The sequence below is a fragment of the Solanum pennellii genome, chromosome 11 (genome assembly GCF_001406875.1).
Source record: "Solanum pennellii chromosome 11, SPENNV200".
Lineage (NCBI taxonomy): Eukaryota > Viridiplantae > Streptophyta > Magnoliopsida > Solanales > Solanaceae > Solanum > Solanum pennellii.
Window position 1 is genome coordinate 54,612,704 of NC_028647.1, and position 9,153 is coordinate 54,621,856.

Genomic DNA, 9,153 nt, shown 5'->3' on the forward strand with positions numbered 1-9,153 from the left:
TATATATATATATATATATATATATATATATATATATATATATACATATATATATACACACACACACACACACACACACACACATATATATATATATATTTTAGGAAATCAACAAATTCTACATTTATATATTTTACTATACCTCGCTATTTTTTTCATTGAACTGAAACCCCAATGTTAAATATTTATCAACAAACAAAAGATATAAATAAATAAGTAAATCCTTTTGACATGCCATTTGCACTCTGTCACAGCCAGTATGTAAAGTGAAACGATAGAACCAATAATAATATTTCACAGAAAAATACTCTTTAAATTCATTCGTCAACAACATCCTAGAATCATAAGTGTGACAAAGATGAAATCAAATAAGATATGATTGTTTATGAATATCAACTATATGAAACTTATCATTGCGAAATCACCTAAAGCATCTATGAGGCAAAAAGTTCAAAGGAATAGGTTGTCAAGAATTGTTACCCTTTAAAACTCAACTATGACTCTTCATTAGTGTGGGCGTGGTTATATGCACAAAATAAAGTTAATTACATGTACTTTTAAAGAAAAACTAAGACACACTCTCGTCTCTGGAATTCGATTTGAACCCATGCCGAATCACTTAAATAAACTATTCAACATTCTAATTTTTCATATATTAGATAAGACTTAAATTTTCAGAAAAAAATCATGAAATTTAAAATATAAAAGTAAAAATTTGTTTACATGTCTAAGAATTTTGGAATAATGAAAAATTAAATCTAAGTGTATTTTACAGTTGTTGAGTGGCTCGTTGATATACCGTGGTCTCACAGTATTTTTAATGCTTTTTCCTTAAGTTTAGTGTGTGTCCAAAAGCCTTTTTGTATTGATTTTTATGTAAGTTTCTTCTTATTTGCAGGAAATTTGTCCAAAGATGAACGCGGAAGTTTTTGAGCGAAGAAATGCAGAAGAGACCACCTACGGAGCTTATAACGGTCCGTCGAGCCTGTGACGGTCCAGAGGTGGCATCGTAGTGAAGCTGCTGAAGAAGATGGGGAAGTATGACTTAGTGTGGGATTAAGGAAGTCCACGACGGACCGTCATAGCCACGACGGTCTGGTTCGTCGCAATGATCAGAGAGTAGTCCCAGTACCCAAATTCCAAGAAGTTTAAGTATTATGGAACGGAGACCCTCGATGGACCGTCGTGCTTGTCACGGTCCGTCATACCTGCCGTTGAGGGTAATGAAGAAAGCAGCAAAAGAATTTGTGAAGTATGGGATGACGGAGGCCATGACGGCCCGTCGTGACTACGACGGTCCGTCACGAGGTCCGTCGACTCAGACGCGTTTTGACAGATTTTTCAGTAATTAGAATCCTTCTTTTATTAGGTTTTTTTTTAATTATAAATAGTTCAAAAAATCTTGTTTTTGGGGTTAGACTTTTTGAGAATAGACTCTTTGATAGTAGACTCTTTGATATTAGACTTTTTGATAGTTAGATTTTTGGATAATCTTTAGTTCTCTTGTTCAAGTATTGAAGGATTAATTTCAACAATTGTTACACTTTTTCTGGAATTGATTGTTAGTGCTTTTGTTGATTAATAAAGTAAATTTGTGGATTTTATTCTTTCTCATCAAAGTAAGTGCATGAATTTTTATATTAAATATATGAATAGTGTGATTATGACCATGGGTAACTAAACTCCATAACTAGGGTTGTGGGACCATGGGTGAATAATGAGGTAAAAAACAACTAAAATAGCAATTCTAGAATAGTGTCTTGCATGTATTGATAATTCTTTCGTTTAGAAGTCTTTTTAACGGATGGCCAACGTTAGAACTCGCCTTAATGCTACTTGTCGGACCAAGGAGGTAGATAATAGGAAAAGAATTATCAACATAGATTTAGTGTATATTTAATGGGATAATGTCGATTGGTACGAGGTAATAACTTAGTCAAATATCGAATACAATGCTTAATATGAGGTAAAGGTAAGGGCTAGTATAGCAACACACGTAGCCGCACCAAGGTGCGGAGTGAAATTTTCTAGATGCCGGACCAAGGATTTAGAGATACATAACTTATCACTTTACATGCAAGATACTAGGAAAGAATTGTTATAGTTAGAATAATCAAGTTAGGAACCTGTGGGGAACACTTAAGCCCTAGTTACTTTTGTTAATTGATTAAGATCCAAGATTTGAATCTGTTAGTTGTTTACTTTAATCTAGTTAATTACTTTCATTAATTTAGAAATAAAACCCCCCCTTTACTGTCTTTTGTTTTCTAGAAAAATAATTGACTAAATAATAGTAATAATAGAATAAAGTTAAGTCTGAACTATTTTCTCGTGGGAACGATCCCAACCTCATTAGTTGGGTTCTTTGCTTGATATGACCACTTTACTTCTTATTTGAGAAGTAACTTTGAGCGTATCAAATTTTGGCGCCGCTGCCGGGGACAGTAGCTTTTAGATTAACTTAAAATTATTACTTAAGTTTAGTCAATATTTTCTTAATTTTACTTTTCTATTATTTTTTATTCTTGCAGAACTATCTTCTTTGTATGACAAATACACGGAGAGGAAGAGAACCCTTGTTTCGCTCTGATCACGAATTAGAGCGTACACTACGCAATATGAATCAAAACTTGGGTATTAATGATAATGATCCAAACCAGAATTTTTCAGCTCCAGTTGATGTTCATGGTCAGTTATTACACGATGATCCTGGTGAAAATCAACAAAGGGGACAATCCCGCTCTACGTCCTCAAAAATACTACAGAGGCTATGATAATATGCAGACTCTGATGGTCCACTTTTATTGCCCCCTCTACCAAAAGGCCACACCTTTGTGGTAACTAGTACTCTGATGCAAATACTCACTTCTAGAGGTTTGTTTTCAAGGCTACCTTCTGAGGACCCACATGCCCATATAGCTAAGGTAAGGGCAGTGTGTAAAAGTTGTGTAGGGAGGACTGATTTGGATTTGGATGTAATAGGGCTAAGAGTATTTCCTCTCTCACTGACGGGAGAGGCTGCTATTTGGTTCACTGAGCTCCCTTATAACTCAATTTTCACTTGGAACCAACTAAGGGACGTTTTCTTAGCACGTTACTATCCGGTCTCCAAGAAACTAAATCACAAAGACAGAGTGAACAACTTTGTGGCACTACCAGGAGAGTCAGTAAACAGTTCTTGGGATAGATTCGCTTCATTTTTGAGAAGTGTCCCCAATCACCGCATAGATGATGAGTCACTGAAGGACAGGATGATAATAATAAAGAGGTATTGGATACTATAGAGGGTGGTTCTTATGGGGAATGTCCTTATGCCGAGATTGCCGAAAAGTCAGAGAAAATCTCCCGGAATAATAAAGCTTGGAGTACTAGGAAGTCAGATACTGGAAGAAATACCTTCGCAGTGCAATCCACACACAACCCAGCCACAGATGAGAGTCGTGAAGAGATGGCTCAGATGAGAACTGAGCTTGGGTTGGTATTGAAACATGTCACTAGGGGTGCAGAAAAGATAAATGCAGTTAACTACTTCTCTAAACCACCACCACCAAATGATGAATATAATTATGAGGAGGATTCCTAATGCGGTTAATGAGCAGAAGAGGGGTTTCCGACCGAGTGCCCAAGGCTCAAATAAGGAGAATTGGCACCAAGGTCAAGGAAACCAAGGTCGGATCTATGGTAACTATAACCGTGAGGGTCATTATGTCCGAGATGGAAATTACAACCGCAACAACAACTTCAACATGGGTAACTATGGTAACAGAAATGATAGGAATGGGCCCTATGTTCCTCCTCAAAATCGTGAAGTTACTCCTAGGGATGGTGGAGGTAGTATGACACAAGTTGAGGATATTTTGCACAAAATGATGAGGAGGTTCAATGCTAGTGATGAGCACACTAAAGAGTTGAGGAGTGATTTAGCGAGTATTGGGCAGGAAGTCGATACAGATGCAATATCGATTAAGCAACTTGAGTTACAAATGGCCCAATTATCTGCGACTGTGAACACACGGCAACCGAACACTCTTTCTAGCAACACAGTCCAAAATCCAAAAAATGATGGACACTGTATGGCAATCACTACTCGCGGTGGTAAGCAAACCGTTGACCCACCTATGCCATCTAATTAGGAAAAGGTGATAAAAGATGATGATAAAGTGGTAGAGGTTAGTGGTGAAGAAGAAGATAATACTGGAAAATATGCGGAAGTGCCTAAAAAGATAACTCCCATGCCTAGACCACCACCTCCATATCCTCAAAGATAAGTGAAAAAGACCGAGGATGGTAAATATCGGCGTTTTATAACAATGTTGAAGCAACTTTCTATCAATGTCCCTTTGGTAGAAGCTTTAGAACAAATGCCCGGTTATGCCAAGTTTATGAAAGATCTAGTTAGAAAGAAAAGATCGGACACTTTTGAGGATGATGATAGAATGCAGCATTGTAGTGCTATTGCTACAAGATCTCTGGTAAAAAGGAAAGAAGATCCGGGTGCGTTCACTATTCCTTGTACAATCGGGTTATTACATTTTGCGAAAGCATTACGTGATCTGGGGGCAAGCATAAATATCATGCCCCTCTCAATTTACAAGAAGTTGGTTTGGGTGATCCAAAGCCCACTGCGATGCGGCTACTGATGGCCGATCGAACAGTTAAAAGGCCTATAGGGATACTCCACGATGTGCTAGTAAAAGTGGAGTCGTTCATATTTCCGCCAGATTTTGTTATTCTTAATTGTGAAGTCGATTTTGAAGTGCCTATTATTCTTGGGAGGCAATTTCTTGCTACGGGCAGAGCCTTAGTTGATATGGAAAATGGGCAGATGAAATTTCGATTGAACAATGAAGAAGTGACCTTCAACATTTGTAGGTCCATGAGGCAGAGTGGTGAGCTCCAATCGGTATCTTCTATATCCTACAAAGTTGGTGAGTCATCTGAGACACAAATAGAAGAACGTCTAGGTGTAGAAGCATCAGCAGCAGTGATAATGAATTTTGATAACGATTTCATTGAGAGTATGGGTCATTAGTCGCGGCTCTTGATCGAGGTGATGTTCGGTTAGACATGAAGAATCGCGAGTCTCCACCCACGAAACCATATATAGAGGAGGATCCAAAGTTAGAACTAAAATCTCTCCCACCTCATCTCAGGTATGAATTCTTAGGAAATGGTGACACTTTTCCGGTAATCATTGCATCAGATCTGAATGAACAACAAGTTGAGAGTTTCGTGAAAGTGCTAAAAAGGTTCAAAAGAGCTATTGGGTGGACTATTGCAAACATTATTAGGATCCCTCCCGGTATTTGTTCTCATAAAATCCAACTCATGCCTGATCATAAGTCAAGTATTGAGCACCAGAGACTCTTAAATCCACCTATGCAAGAGGTCGTGAAGAAGGAAATCATTAAATGGTTGGATGCCGGAGTAATCAATCTGATAGCCGATAGTATTTGGGTATGCCCTGTTCAGTGTGTACCTAAGAAAGGTGGAATGACTGTGGTCCCCAATGAGAAAAATGAACTTGTTCCAATGAGACAGGTTACTGGATGGAGGGTGTGTATGGATTACCATAAATTAAATGCATGGACCAACAAAGACCATTTTCCTATGCCCTTCATGGATCAGATGTTGGATAGACTTGCCGGAAAAAGGGAGTACTGTTTTCTTGATGGATATTCGAGGTATAATAAGATTTCTATTGCACCAGAAGATCAAGAGAAAACCACCTTTACTTGTCCATATGGTACCTTTGCGTACAAGAGAATGTCGTTTGGGTTGTGCAATGCACCCGCCACATTTCAGAGATGTATGATGTCGATATTCTCCGACATGGTGGAAGATGCTATTAAATTGTTTATGGATGATTTTTTTGTGGTTGGTGAATCATTTGAGCGGTGTTTGAACCATTTATCTGAGGTCCTTAAGAGATGTGAAGACTGCAATTTAGTACTAAATTGGGAAAAATGTCACTTCATGGTGAAAGAAGGTATTGTTTTGGGTCATCGCATTTCAGAAAAGGGCATAGAGGTTGATCGAGATAAAGTCGAGGTAATAGAGAGACTTCTCCCACCTATCTTTGTAAAAGGTGTGAGAAGCTTTCTTGGGCATGCAGGTTTTTACCGGAGATTCATCAAAGATTTTTCAAAAATTGCACATTCGTTGTGCAAACTGCTGGAGAAAGATTGTAAATTTTATTTTGATGAATCTTGAATTAAAGAATTCGGCGAGCTAAAAGAAAAATTGGTGTCTGCACCTATCATTATTTCTCCGGATTGGAACATTCCATTTGGGGTGATGTGCGATGCTAGTGGGGTTGCTCTTGGTGTGGTATTGGGACAAAGAAGGAACAAAATCCTTCACCCCTTTACTATGCTAGTAAGACCTAAATGAAGCCCAGAAGAACTACACAGTGACTGAGCAAAGAACTCCTTGCAATAGTCTTTGCTTTTGAAAAATTTCGCTCCTATTTGCTAGGTACTAGAGTTATAGTGCATACTGACCATTCAGCATTGAGATATTTGATGACAAAGAAGGATGCAAAATCGAGGTTGATTCGTTGGGTGTTACTGCTACAAGAATTTGACTTTGAAGTGAGGGATAGAAAAGGGACCGAAAATCAAGTTGCCGATCATTTGTCCCGTCTAGAAGATGAAGCTATGAGAGAGTTAGGGGATAAGACTGATATTGATGATACTTTCCCCGATGAGCATGTATTGGCTGCCTCACAAGACTTGATTCCATCGTTCGTAGATTTCGCGAACAATCTGGCTAGTGATATTATTCCATCGGACTTGTCCTTTCATCAAAGAAAAAAATTCATGTACGATGTGAAGATGTTCTTTTGGGATGAACCATACTTATATAGGAGTTGTGCCGACGCGCTTATTCGGCGTTGTGTGCCAGAATGTGAGATGTTGAGTGTTTTAGAGGCATGCCATTCCTCACCCATTGGTGGACATCATAGTGGTATCCGAACCGCTCATAAGATATTACAATGTGGTTACTATTGCCCAACTCTTCATCAAGATGATCATGAGTTTTCTAAAGCATGTGATAGAGGCCAAAGAGATGGCGGCATTTAAAGAAAGCAAGAGCTCCCTCTAAATCCCATTCTTGTGATTGAGTTATTTGATGTTTTGGGTATTGACTTTATGGGTCCTTTTGTGAGTTCTCATGGAATGAAGTATATTTTAGTAGCAGTTGATTATGTATCTAAATGGGTGGAAGCTATCGCCCTCGCAAACAATGAAAGAAAGAGTGTCACTGCCTTCTTGAAAAAGAATATATTCTCTTGATTTGGTACCCCAAGGGCAATTATTAATGATGGGGGATCCCACTTTTGCAACAAATTGTTCAAGGGATCACTGGAGAAATACGGGGTTCGCCATTATGTGGCCACTACTTAACATCCTCAAACTAGTGGGCAAGTTGAAGTGTCAAATATGGAGATCAAACAGATATTGTCAAAAACAGTGAATGCTAGTAGAACGGATTGGTCAAGGAGGCATGGTGATGCTCTTTGGGCCTATCGGACTGCGTATAAGACTCCCATAGGTATGTCCCCATACCAACTTGTATATGGGAAAGCTTGTCATCTTCCGGTTGAATTAGAGCATAAAGCCAGGTGGGCTATGAAGAAGTTGAAAATGGATTGGAACGAAGCTGCAGAACAACGGTTAACTGGGTTGAATGAACTCAATGAATTTCGCCTGAAAGCTTATGAAAGCTCAGCCCTCTACAAAGAAAATATGAAGAAGTATCATGACCTAAAAATTGAAAAATGAGAGTTTATGGTTGGGGATTTGGTGCTTTTATTCAATTCTAGGTTGCGCTTGTTTCCGGGCAAGCTCAAGTCCAAATGGACTGGCCCTTACTTGGTTACCCAACTATTTCTTCATAGAGAAGTTGAGTTGGAAATCAAGGAGGGTGTGCGGTTTAAGGTGAATGGGCAACAAATAAAAATCTATTTGGGGCATGCTGAATCGGTGAATAAAGTGATCGAGGTATACCATCTTAATGAAGTCTGAATAATCAAGGGTCTTCAGTCGTGCCGCGACGTTAATCAGGCTCTGGTTGGGAGGCAACCCAATACTTATAGTTTTCTTTCTAGTAATGGTAGCATTTTCTACTAATGGATTTTAAATTTGCAGGTAGCACATCACCAGGAAATTCTGCAGAAAATCACTCTGCAACAGTCACTGACGGATACATCGACGGACCGTCATGCATGCGACAGACCGTCGCATGATCCGTCGTGCTAGGTACATCTTTTATTTATTTTCAAAATTAGGGCACACGCGACGGAACCCATGATGGACCGTCGCATCTGCGATGGACCGTCGTTGGGGACTTGTTGCGTCATTAATCAACATACCCGACCCAACCCGGTTGGGGAGTTTTAAAAATTGTCACCATTTAAAACCCCCACCCCTTCATTTAAACCATTTCCTTCCCTCTTTCTCCCATTTCCCCCCCATTTACTGTCTTTTGTTTTCTAGGAAAATAATTGACTAAATAATAGTAATAATAGAATAAAGTTAAGTCTGAACTATTTTCCTCGTGGGAACGATCCCAACCTCATTAGTTGGGTTCTTTACTTGATACGACTGGTCTGCTACTGTGGTTCTGCTCTTGATAACCAAGTGCCTCATTTGCTTGTTTTTCTTGTCTTCTCATGTATGTGTCTTTGATCTCTACCCATTTACATTGCATTTTTGTTTTTCAATTACTATTAGCCTATTTCTTTTTGGTGGGTCTTCATTCTTTGATCCAATTTTGTCTGACCTAGGTTGAGAATCCTCAAATTTCCTTGTTAAAACTTGAGAAATCGGTGCTTTAGCATTGCTAGTTTGCTAGGTATTTGGGTTAGAAACATGTACGTTAACATTAAGTATTCTGTTTGACTCATGAAGGGATGACTGTGGCATCCTCAGTTCTTTCACTGAATGATAGAACGAGACCTCGATGATGGACCGTCTTATCCACAACAGATCGTCATAGGGTCTGTTCCAACACCCCACTATTCGTTTTTCTAAGTATCCACCGATGGACACATGCGACGGACCGTCGTTCCCACGACGATCCGTGCTGCACAACCGTCTGTGTTGTTAGAGACCCTATTCCTAAGGGTCTTCAACTTTTTCTAAGTGT